The 12,969-nt window shown below is 37.6% G+C and overlaps 1 long non-coding RNA gene across 1 annotated transcript in view; it reads right to left on the bottom strand.

Annotated features, from left to right (window-relative positions):
* The window catches only part of LOC134169435 (uncharacterized), a 67,472-nt gene that overhangs the window by 42,387 nt on the left and 12,116 nt on the right, over positions 1-12,969 (bottom strand). The window lies entirely within an intron of this gene.

The raw sequence follows: 12,969 nt of genomic DNA, 5'->3' as shown, positions 1-12,969 counted from the left end.
GGAAGACTCCTTCTGACTTTGTGGGTCTTAAAAAATCCACAGGTTTTTCTGCTTGTTGCCGATTGGTATTTCAACTCACTTAAAATAGCGAGGACAGATATAAGAAACTTCATGAATCAAGTCCTGTAAATATGATTACTTGAACATTAGAAGAGCAGAAATTATTGCATCCCATATCAATGTTTACAGACTTAAGATTTAGAATTGTTTCACTTTGAGGCAAAGCAATAAAAGAATACACCATAGAATCAATAGAAGTTATTTCAATCACTCTAACTTCAGTTAACTCTTTCTGTGCAAAAACTTTGGCTTTGAAACTGCATTCCTCCATGTGGTCTTTAATCACAAAAATAAAGTAGTGCCAAACTGCTGCTGATGATAATGAACTTTTAAAATTACAGATTAGGGAATTATTATGTTTTGAATCCACCTAATCCAAATTAAAACTGAAATGGTTACTGTAGATTTATTTTTTTTTAATTAAACAAAGTTAAAACTTACTAGATTTCAAATTGTGGGCATACAGGACACTCAGACTCTAAGGCCTTTATGAATGGTCAGTTTTACAGTGCACCTTTTCCTGCACTGGCTGTAATAAGATTTAAACTTACACACCTGCTTATTAGTCTGCTAAAAATTAAAACCCTGAGATCTACATTAATTCTTGAGTACAGGAAAATTAATTTTGATGCAGTGAAGGTCAGAAATGTAACTGCAAGAATTTTTTAAACACTGTGGAAAAAGCAATGTTAAGAAAGCCTTTGTGTGATCCTTTGTAGTGCCAAGGCACTTACTGTATTTCCCAAAACCAAACAGCTTTATGAGTCTAATGATGTTGCACATGATCTGGTCCATCATTTCGTGTAGATCAAAAAACATGGTTGGGAATTATTAGGATTTAGATTGTGAAATATTGGTATTTCTCAGGCAACCCCCCCCCCCCCCGTTTCCCTTTCTTTTCTTACTCAACACAGTATCAGAAAGTGATGTTTTATTTTGGTTTTTTTTCTGCCTCTGGACTCCCGTAACACAACACTGGTAAAACTGTCTAATAAGGTAGGAGAAATTTAGCTAAGAGCAACAGCCTTTTGGAAGTGGATTCAATCCTTTCGTTTAATCTCCATTAAAATATTTTAACTTGGGTAAAACTTGACATTTTACCTCAAGCCTTCATTTAAACATTAGTTACCCACAAGCACATAGATTTGAAATCTTCACAGCATATACTGAACAATCTGAAATAGAATATATGTTTTTAAAGAGAAAGAAAGGAAGGTTATGTACAAGCAGGATAGTAGAAACATTGTAGGAATATTTATTGTAATTATCAGCCATTTCATATTTTAATGATCTAGCTTTAACTTAGAAATATAAAACACGTTATAAAGCTGCAATTCCATTCATTCCACTAATAAGTTGCAACCTGCTTCCATTTTACAAGCGTGACACAAATGCATTCAGTTAACATGAATTATGTATGCATGCCTGAAAGTTCATGAACCATTCCTAATGGCTTCAGGTTATTGCAAATCTGATATCCCAAAAGTAAGTTATGGATAAGTATGTATGGAAGCACCAAACTCAGCCCTGTGTCACTTTTGTCTATTTCTGCTGAAGAGTGCCAAGGAAAGGCAATTTGAAACTTCAATTCTGGTGCTGCAAATGGGTGGCCTTTTAGTTTGCCCAAGGGTTGCTCTAAGCAAGATGGGATCCTGTCTTCAGAGTCATGAGTGCCACTGAAAAGAATTGTCCTGCCTGCTGGATTTACATAACGATTTGACAGTTTCCCATAGAGAAATAAAAGAATCTGAGGACATTTAGATAAGGAAAGATAGTCTGTGGAAGGAACGTGACAGAAGAGCACTGTGCTGCTTGGACAAAGTATGTTAAAATACGCTTGGGATTTGTAAATAATGAAGTACAACCAGAATTAGTACCTAGACACAAAGTGTTACTATTATTACTATCATTATAATCTCCCTTTTTAAAATTCAGTCTCGTTTATTTTGTAACCTGAGTGCTGAAAGGAGGAAGTTTAAGAAATTAATCTCTGAAATGAGCATTCGAGACTTAATTTCTGTTTTTCTATAATGCTTTGGCAGAAAACCCTAGCCATAGCTTTTCTTTGTGCTGCATACATCTTTCTCTCATCCGCAGAACTGCTTTATGTGCAGTTTGTGGATTTCAATCTGCAGCAGAAGTAGATTGACCATACATATTCACAGGCAGTATAAACCAGAGGAATACTATTTAACAACAATGTTACTAACAAAAGGAAAATTAACCTAGATGATTTGTAGAAGCTGTACCTGGATGAATACAGCAAATTACTTGGATTTACACCAAATCTGAGACCAAGGCATCCCTTCCTCGGAGTAACACGTAACCCAGTTACTCCCTGATTCAGGAGAAAGAGGGGAAGCCCCAGCTCCCCATCTCTCCTTGAAGCCTAGACACACCTACTGGTACCGATCAGCAATCAATTACTATTCCCATACGCAAGGCTGAAGGAGTGCAAGGGACATTTCTGTGGCTCTGATTACTTCTGGACCTTGACATAAAGTCATTGCCTTCCCCTTTGTGCTTATGATTTCACAGCCTGATGGGACGAATAGTGCAGTGTTTTCTCAAAGCTAAGAAACACCCACTCACTCTTAGACAATGATGAAGACAGATGCTAAACTCAAAAACAAACACCAAACAAACAATTCCCATTGCAATCTTCCTTGCACTCACAAAAGCTATGGGGCATGGGGATTGTTCCACTTCTAGAACTTTGTTGTACAAGAGAGCTGTTTCCTTATGGCTTGTCCACATATATCAAACAACTTTTATCTCCATTAAAGAAAAGGAATAACAGTACAGAATAGACTACTGGAGATACTATTGTAACCATTGTCCTTCTTTTAAAACACAAAACTCAAACTCCATCAGATATATTTTTAAAATTAAAAACCAACCAAACAAACAACAAAAGAGCCTTGATCCTAATACGCAGCTTGTCACAGGCCAAACCACAAACATAAAAGAATGGTCAGGAACTTAAATTATGCAAAAATTACTTGACTGGTGTGTGGGTATGAGAAAAAGGACAACAGAAACACCCCAGACAGGCAGAATTTTAGAAAGAAAATACAGATGCAGGCTGGGCAAATGAGGGATGCAGCACTGAGAAAATCCTAGACAGAGATTTCGAGTCTGAGTACCAGCTGAAAACAATCTCCTGTTGTTTGATCCTCCTATGCTCAAGGAAAAGGTACTTGGCACATCTCTTTAAATAAACAGGATTACATGTAAGACATTTGTCTCCAACATCAAATTCTCCTTCTAACCAGAAGAAACTTGTGAGACTGAATACCTTACTCAAAACTGCATATAATGCATTCTCTTTAACAACATATGTACCCTGGCAATTAGGTGACCACTGTGTTTTAGCAGTTCAAAAAATAAAATTTCAAATTACAGTTTTACCAGGAAGCTTTAAAAATACCCATTCTGAAAGTACCCATAAAGTTTGATAATCTATTACACGAAGTTACGTTTCTGGGGGCTAATCTGTGCTGATGACTCAAGACATACAATCTCTTTCCTAAAAAACTGATTTCTGGCACTGGAAATAACTGCACAGCTGTGGGATATGCTGACTCCAGTATTAAATATCAACAACTTTGAACACAAGATCTCAGTTCTAATCAAGCACCCATGTATGTTTAACGTCATTCAAGCACTCTAAAGTACAATCTCTCCTTTCTTTGAGAAACTTGGATGAAGAACAGATCGAGACCTATATCCTAAGGAACAACCTGTGATATTTTTGAGTAACATGACAAAGGATTCAACTAGAATTATGAATTTATTGAACACACAACATGATGAAAGAAAGCATATTTAAGGTCATGGATTTTTCCTAAGAAGTCAGCTAACAAGCAAGATATGCTAGAAGGTCTGTTCTACTTCACAGAGAATTTCTCCAACTACACAGTGGTTAATCACCACATACATAATCACCACAACATGCATATGAATGAAGACAAGTATAAGAATTAATACCAGCAATGCTTATGCCTGGGAGAAGACTTGGCTCCATGCAATTTTGGACAACACACATGGCTAAGCAGCAGCAGCAATGCCAAACTTTATCAGTTTATGAGGGCAAGATAGGAACTGCCTGGCTGAATAATACTAAAGGTTTACCTAATTTATTTCCAGTCTCCTACAAGGCCCATGATCAGTCACTCTGGAGGAAAGGATGAGTATCCTGGCTAACTTACTTTCACGTTAAACCTCATCTGCATGTCAAGTAATAGACAAGATGAGTGTCAGTGCCCATGCCATATGTACCTTCACTGTTGGGCAGCCTGTATCCTCATTATGCTTTCCAATGGACGAGTTGGACTGCGCTTCACGCAGCTGCACACATTCCTTCCTTTTACTTAGCTTAATATTTCTATTTGATTTTGTTGACTCTATGGAAATGGAGCCAATTTTTCTGCCAGTTTTAATGGATTTCACCCTGAAATCAACAGCAAAATGCCTATCTACAATAGCTGCTAATTTAGTTCCTAATCTGTATTATGCCAGACAGGAAGTTTCTTTGGCTCTTACTTTGAGGGAAACAGTAAGAAACACAGAAATGAAAAAGGGCAAGATTTATCTAGGAGGTGGCAGCAGCTAAACCCTTCGGCTAATGCAGCTGCTGACATTTCCAGCCATTCAGTGCATTCCTCCCTAGGGAGAATAAAGCTGAAAGAAACTACTTAGTATGAAACTACTGGATGTCCATTAAAAATCATTCTAGTGGTGAAGATGAAGAGGCTCATTGGCAAAATACTCCTTGTATAAATCTAAAACCAACATTAAAAGCCATCCAAAAAGCAGGCAGTTAAATAGATTCTTTCACACTGAGAACTAGCAGTACAGGAGACTAAAATGGATTCTAGGAAAAAAACCACCCTACTTTTAATTCAAAGCACTGATAAAGAGATTTCCCAGTCAATGTCTGTGTAAGCCTGAAGAGAATGATTTTTAGGGCAAAACCCCAAAAGATGCTAGAAAATATGATACAAAGAACACTTTTAGAAGTAGAATTCAAGGAAGTTGTGGGAATGGCAGATCATTTTGTTGTATTACCACTTGTTATATAGGATAACAGAAAGGGAAAAAAAAAAGCTTTATTCTGATGCAGGATGGTGTTTAACGGTTCTGTATTTGAGCAGTATGGTAATTATGGCGTCTGGGATAGTAGCAACCTCTGATGCAAATTAATTTATTAAGAAATTAATGGAGCTAAAGTGATTTAAACTAATCCAGAATGAAGGTTCCTCAAAATACTTGGAAAATAATCAGCCTATGAAGGTAGTTCTAAATAAGGGAGCTTTGTGGGGTAGCTGCCAACAACTGCATCTTACTGCAATGAATGGGAATATACCAGGCATCGTTCTGGGCATGACACTACCTGGAAACATTTAGTAGTAATTCCATAATCCTATTCTTTTATACACAAAATACTTTTGTACAGTAACCACTCAGGATCCAAAGCAAATACTCCACTGCCCCAGGCTCTGTACAAACCAAGCAACAATTCCTGTCCCCAGAACTCCAAACTTGCAAGCGTACCTACGTATTTGTCTTGTTTCCAGTTTAGCTCTCGGAATGGGTAAAGACCACATGAAATAGGAATAGACAAATATCCCACAGAAGTCCTATTTTATCTTTCAAGCAGATACTTAAGCCAAGTCTGTAACTGATATATTTTCTACCCTCTAGATATTACAGACACAAGCAAGGCCATGAATTCCCTCATTTAACCAGATTTTCTGAGGGCATGGTTTTATGTGGTGCTCACTGACCTCCCTTTTCATTTGAGTCTGCTGCATATAGTGAGGTTCTATGAGCTTCCCTGTTAGATTTAACACTTTTGTTTCAGATTCACCTCCTCTGTTCACCACCTCCATAGCTGGAGAGAAAGTCAAGACTTTCACTTCATTATAAAAGCTGGAAAGAAAGAGAAGTCTTTTATTTTGTTATATAAGCCTAAAGTGAAAAGCCAAAAGATAGAGACATAAAAACTAACAGGGAATCTTAGTCAACTCCTGTGAATGCCAGTTAAGAAAACTAAGCAGAAATTAGATGTATGTGGAGAAGAAGGCTAAGGAAAACATTTAAATTTATTTTCAGCAAATCTGGTATTCTACTTTTCTGTTGAAATGAAAGTACAAGTGGCAACAACTCCATGCCTACGCTTGTTATTGCCTACTCAAGAATCAAGTGCTCTTTCAGTCAAGACTTGATTGTTGGGAAGAAAATAAACTGTCAACTGGTGAGGCTTGTTATCAAACTAGAAAGTGAGAAAGGGTTGCTTGCTGCTGCTACTTTTGGGATTTCATCAGAATGGCTTTTAGAAGCACATTCTTTTGCTCTAATCCTTGAAGTAGTTCTCTTGAAGGAATAGCATGCAATGAGGTTGGAGTCAAAGAGCACCCCAGGCTTGGTTTTCTTAGTGTTCTTACTCCTGTAATTGAGACAACATGGTCCTAACAGAGTAAAAAGTGGGATTCCAGAAGCTTCAGTTCTTCTCTTAGCTCTGTCAGCACTCTCTTCTTACACCACAGGAAAGTCACTTAATCTTTCTGTTCTTCCATCTGTAAGACATGACTGATATTCCCTTTTTAGTGACACACTAGGAGGTCTCTGATGATGTCTATTTACACAAGCTAATTTGCAATAAATTAATTTGGCATTTGATCAAACTTCATGTTCCCTGTCCCCTGAAAATTACCTTCTCAGGGCTGTAACCCACTTCCATTCTCTGGGCTGAAGTTGCTCTCTCCATGTTTTTCACAGCACCTATCTCTAGAATACAGAAAATGAAGAGAGTTTGGGTTGTTTTTTTTCATATCTCGGCCTTTCACATATCACCATATACGTAATATTACACAGACATTCCAAATGCCCCCCATTTTTCTGACACTTGGCAGCTTTAAAAACTCTGTAAGGTTTCCCTTCATGCTCAGAAAATAAGTGTGTGCTGTGGCTTGGCAGCCTTCCAAGGGTTTTCAAAAGCAAATCCAAATGTGGGTATTAAATAATACCTAGGCAAGACCCGTCTAAACTTCCAGAGGTGATGGGGGAAGGGCAACGCACACCCTAAAGCAAAACAAAAAAATGCAGAAAAATCCTAATGTCCACACTTAAAGCACACTCTTGATCCTGCAAAGCGGGCTTGTATAAGTGGCTGTCCCCAAGTTAGCAGAATTAAAGGACTAAGAGAGAAACACAAATACAGGCAGCTTCCGCAGTCAGTTATGAAACTACATGTAACAAGAGTAATTATTCTTGGTCATCATCTGAGATACCTTTAAAAAGCTGAATTTCTTCAATCACTGCAATTTCAACTGTAACAAAACAGATCAAAGCAGCACACAAAAGACATCAGAACCAGTACCTTCCTGTAGCATCAGTTCAGAGCATCTACTTTCAGAGGAAATAAGTTAAAAAGAAAAGGAAATGGAAGGAAAAGGAGAAGAGAGTGAAATGGTAATAATCCCAGAATGAGGAAACATATTATCCATCTTTGATGTCTGAATTAGAGCTGGCTGGGGAATTCTAACAGAACATGTTTTTGTTGGGAAGTGCCAATTTTTTTAAATAAGAGTATGCCATGGAAACTTCTATTTCAAGACAGCTCTACTGAACAACAAGCACACACAGTGGAAGAATGCCTGATTTCCTGCCAGCCTACCTCTCTGGATGCTGCAAAGCCTTGGGTTTCCATGGTGTTAAAGTCTAGGATTGCCCTATTCTGCAAATGGTACTATATTTATAGATCTTATAGCTTTTGGGCCTAACACCAGGAAGCTGGGCGTTGTGGGTGTTTCAGCTCAATATGGAATTCACTTATGCAAAACAATGATAGAATGTTACCTTGATTCCTCAAGGATTTTCATGCTTTACAGACTCCTGAGTGACACAGTGCCCAAGAAGTCAGGAGAGAAAATTGTCACTTTTAAAGAAAATAAAATATTTTTATTTCATTTCTTGCGTTTTCAAGACATTGGAATCCCCATCCCCCTTAACAGGAATGTAAAGTTCTGCATATTTTATTTGATTTGCTTGTAAACAACCCATTAAATGTCACTAATGCATTTAATACACTTGTATTACTCCAGATTTGTATAAGCAATTCTCCAAAAGGATTCACGTTAGAAATAAAAATTGAAGAGGCTATTGACAGGACTAGTTTACTACTTCACACCAGTGGGACTGCTAACCCATGTATACTAAACATACATGAGAAGGGCCGATACTCCCCAACAAATAACATGCAAAGGAAATACCACGCAAACTTTAAGCTAAACATCAGTTTGCATGCTGAATGCTAAAAGTTGACTTTAAACAAAAACTTCTTAGACTGCTAGTGACTGTCGCACAGGTATGAAAATCTTGGGGTAAACTCAGATAAAGCTACAGATGCATAGAGCACCCTAATGTGCTTACAACTTACTTCTGGCTCTCTCAGCAGTACTTCAGCAGGAGACTGCAAATATTGCTAATCTAAGGAAAGCAGACAAATGGAGACTGGAACAGAAACTATTTTGAGTGATGTGACAAATAACTTTAAAAAAAATAGTAGCAGTTCCATTGTATTTCACTTATTCGTTGCTTGTGGAACAGCCTTCAGTGAAACCTATAAATAAGGATAATTATATTTAGCCCAATAGATTGGTATTTATGCGTATGATACAATAATACTGTAAATGAAAGAAGTTAGAATGCTCAGCATTAAATTGCATCTGGTCTACAGTGTAGATACTTAGTGCAGACCTTTATTGTGTGGTTTGGCAAGAAGAAAGCTACATGGCAGGTTATACCAAAGATTCATTCAGCCTGGTGTCCTGTCTTTGATAACAGCCAAAACAGATGCTTAAGGAAAGGGTATGAACACAGGACAAGTATAGGGTATGCTCTGCCAATTCTCAGCAAACCTGCAGTTTAGAAACTTCCTGAGCTGGAGACTGGCCCTAAATCAGTATCTTTAATGGCTCTTCAGGAACTATTTTTCCACGAGTCTATCTAATCACTTTAATAAACCATTTTATTTTGGCATCTCCAACATCCTGTAGCAATAAGTTTTATTATGTGTTACCTGATCATTTCACTTGGAGGTTGTTTTTTTTTTTGGTCAAGTGAGAAATAATGAATAAATACTGTCTTTCCACTTTCTTCATGTCACTCCTGGAGAGACCTAAGGTTACTGAATCCTCCCTTGCACACAAGCTACCGCATCCCTCTGACCACATCATCACATTGATTTCTTTTGTACCTCTGCAACTTCCATCATATTCTTGAGATGGGAAAGATGGAATTGCACAAAGAATTCAAAATGAGGTTGCACCATTGATTTTATTCTAAATGTGGTAAACATTGAGAACGTCATTCATAAATCTTTAATGCACTTTATAACATGCCTCAACCCCCCCGGAATTCAGCTGTCACAGTGTGTCTCTGTTCTTCATGCATTTGTCCAGCACAGCTCTATGCTATCATCCCTTCACTTATGCTCTGCCAACACCACATCTTTCTCATTTTCTCCAATTTCTTCTGACCTCAAACACTAGACAGCAAGTTACCAGACTCATATCTCTGCAAAACTGGAAGATTTATGGTGTCTCTCCTCCATCCAACCTTCATGCACTTCCCAGACTTACATGCTGCATAGTATCCATTGCTGCTTTTCTTTATCCTCCTCCTCTCTGCCTTAGCTTAGCAGCTGAAGCTAGAATTTTAGCTTCAGAAAGACTCTCTGCACACTTTTCAGTTGGCCTAATGTGAGGTTTTGTGTACCACAATACCACAGGGCATTTTGCTTAAAGACGAAAAGCTAAGCAAAACATGCTTGTGCAGGTACAATCCTAAACATAACTACATAATTTAGGCATGAAAATTGTGAGTCTAGCCATAAGCACTTCTCACAGCCACATGGACAAAGAAAAGTTACCCTCAGGAAAGTTTCAGCTCATGCAGAGGTCAAACTACCCTTTGGAGATGCTTAGATCTCATTGACTATATTGAGAATCTAGGGCACATATGATCCTAAATTAAACATCTCAGTTAAGTGAGATGACTCTGGGATTTTGCATTTCTAGGACAAAATAACCTGGGGTTATATGAAAACAGAACAGCAGTTAAGAATCCAAACCAGACTCCCTTCATGCCAATACTCTAAACCCTACAAGCAACAGCTAAAGTTTTAAACCCACTTTTTGCTAGGTAGGTTTTGCACACCTGAAAACAGACCAGACAAAAATTGCAGTGGTCTCTATCAAGCAAAATTCCCAGGTTTCTTTTGTGAATAATTGCCAAATCATTGAAACTTCAGCTATTAGGTTTCCTTATTTCCCTATAAACTTCTACAAAAATGGTCTAGTTCATATAAAAAAATGCTTCTTCATGGCAGGTATTTGTTTTTAGCGACATACAGTTGGAGCTCCAGGAATAAGCAGCAGCAAAGGCACAGCATCTACAAGCTCTCTTTTTCTGAATGTTTTTTAGTCTTTACATTTGAATTGAGTTTCTTTTCTTGGTTTCTTAAGTCTTCTAGCTTTACTTTAATACAATTACCTAGTTGTTAGCAGAACACATTGCCAAACATCTCCTTGAAACAGCCTCATGCTTCAAATTGACACAATAAAACCAAAACTCAAGACTTTCTCACATACAACCGTGCACAGACCAATTCGCTCTGGTTAGTGCTTGTTTCATTTTTATTTTCATTTCAATTTCATTTATTCATCATGACTGTAAACCAAAATAAACCAAAGGGGGTTAAACCATGAACTTTTAATGTACACATAAGACTTCAGCTGATGTCTCCAAGAAGCAAAAGTACTCACTTTCTCTGGGGAGCCTGATCTTTCACCCATACCTCTATAATCCAGGAGGGCAGAGAGTATGTTTATCTGCAGAATTTTATTTTTGGATCTACAGTATTAGTTCTTGTATAAGGGTGAGGCTCCATAGGAAAATTAAGACAAAATGAAAAAAGGAAAATAAGACAAATATCCTGCCCTGTAAACTGGGAATGACAGGAAAAGGATTAAAAATAAAAAAAAAAAAAAAAAAAATCCTAAACTGGCCAAAGCAGGAGTCATCAAGCTAAGCTCTGCAGTACTCTATTTTGGAGAAAAACAGTATTCAACACAACTTAAAATCAATTGTATTGATCATCCAAAATGCTTCCAGGCAAATGCTATATGAGAATGTTTACTTTTCTTGTATTTTGGATTAGGATGGACAATTAATTTTTTCCCTAGCTACTCTAGGATTACCCTTATCCATCTGCTACTTATTTAATTTGTAGATCATCTTGCCGTTACCATGTGCTACACTTGATTTACTCAGAGATAACTACCATACATCCTAAACCTTAATTCAGAAAAATCTCTTAATGTTTATCCATGTTCCTTTCCCAAATGCATTTAGTTCATTTTTTATTCTACTATTGCTTTTTGCCAAAGGAAATTTCTACTTGAAAGGTGTATAGAAAAGAGGCTGAATTATTCAGTTTATGCATGGAGTAAGCAGTTGCAATGCAAGCTTACCCACTACACCAATCCGATGAAGATATTTCTTTCAGCACTTCTTGAACTGCTCTGATTGCTGCAACAAAAATGGTGGTTCCTGTGACAGATGCGTTTACTAGAATTAGTTCAAGCACATAACATCATGTTGCATATTAAAGAGCAAGAAAGGCAACACTGCTGGAAAGCACTACCCAAAACTATTATGCATTTATTAACATTGCTGTGTCATCAGACATAAAGAGTTTTTCACTCATTTGAAAAGCCATTATTTGCTTTGCTAACTAAACCACTGCCACAGTGGCATTTATATTAGAATAACAAATATGATCAGAAGAGAGACATGAAAGTGTGACTCCAGATTTTCTCTACATTAGTCAGAATGGTGAACATAGAGACCAAATGGCAGAGAAACAAAACACTACAGGCTCACAATAAAGGCCAATATAGGACATCTCTAAATCGGTCAGTGCTTTGTTGTAAAGCTTGTGTGAGGTAATCAAATCTGTGATTTTTTTGTTACAATAAAGCCAGAAATGCCTCAATACGTTGGGACAGGTATCCCTGTGCCTGTACTCAGAGACGCAGGCAATGAGAAGAACTTGCACTGGGCATTGAGGAGATGTATGGTCCCCATTAGCAACAGCAGAGAAGCCAAGACTGTCTCTAGACAGAAGTATTTCCTCAAGTGACTCTTCTTTTAACGGCTGAAGAAGAATACTTCACACTATAATTCTCAGCACATCTTCTTCCTAAGTAATATCTGTATATGATCTCACCTCTTGGACTCTTGCCATCACACTGAACAAGAGGGCAATGGGACCATGAAGCTAAAGGGAATGGTTTGTTGCCCTGTTGTAAAGAGGTTTTTTTTTTCCCCTTCACCCCTTCCCCTGATAAGTAAATAAGTAATAATAGAAGCAAAATCATAATCCCTTTCATTCCTGTCTGGATGATTTGAAGACTTGCCAGAGCTACCCTAAGTTGCGAAGTATGCTATTTCATGGGTCTTTCTTCCTGTCCTATACCATCACTGATAACCTCTCTATTTTAAGATATTCTTTCTCACTCAGTTTTTCAAAGCCAAAAGAACTCTCTTCCTCCTTGCTATTTCCTGAGTCCCCATGTCCCATTATATCCAAATCTTGGGAAGATGCTTTCTTTTCCCTCAACTTTTCTTGACAGGTTGGCAATACTTTAGTCTGTTTAGCTTTTGACAAACAAAACATATTCTTCCTGTTTGCCACTTTGGAAAAGGGTGTTTATGTGAAGGAATAGTGCCAGAGATGGTATTTTATAAAATGGCTGCTCATGTGGCTGTGGTATAAATGGTTCCTTCCTTTATTTATGGACTTCCCGCAATCACAGCATAACTGGCTAAACACATTTG

This window comes from Pezoporus occidentalis, unplaced genomic scaffold (genome assembly GCF_034315485.1).
Source record: "Pezoporus occidentalis ecotype Australia unplaced genomic scaffold, CSIRO_AGI_Poc_V1 ctg11, whole genome shotgun sequence".
In the NCBI taxonomy this organism is placed as follows: Eukaryota; Metazoa; Chordata; class Aves; order Psittaciformes; family Psittacidae; genus Pezoporus; species Pezoporus occidentalis.
This window is presented reverse-complemented; position numbering and strand designations above follow the sequence as displayed.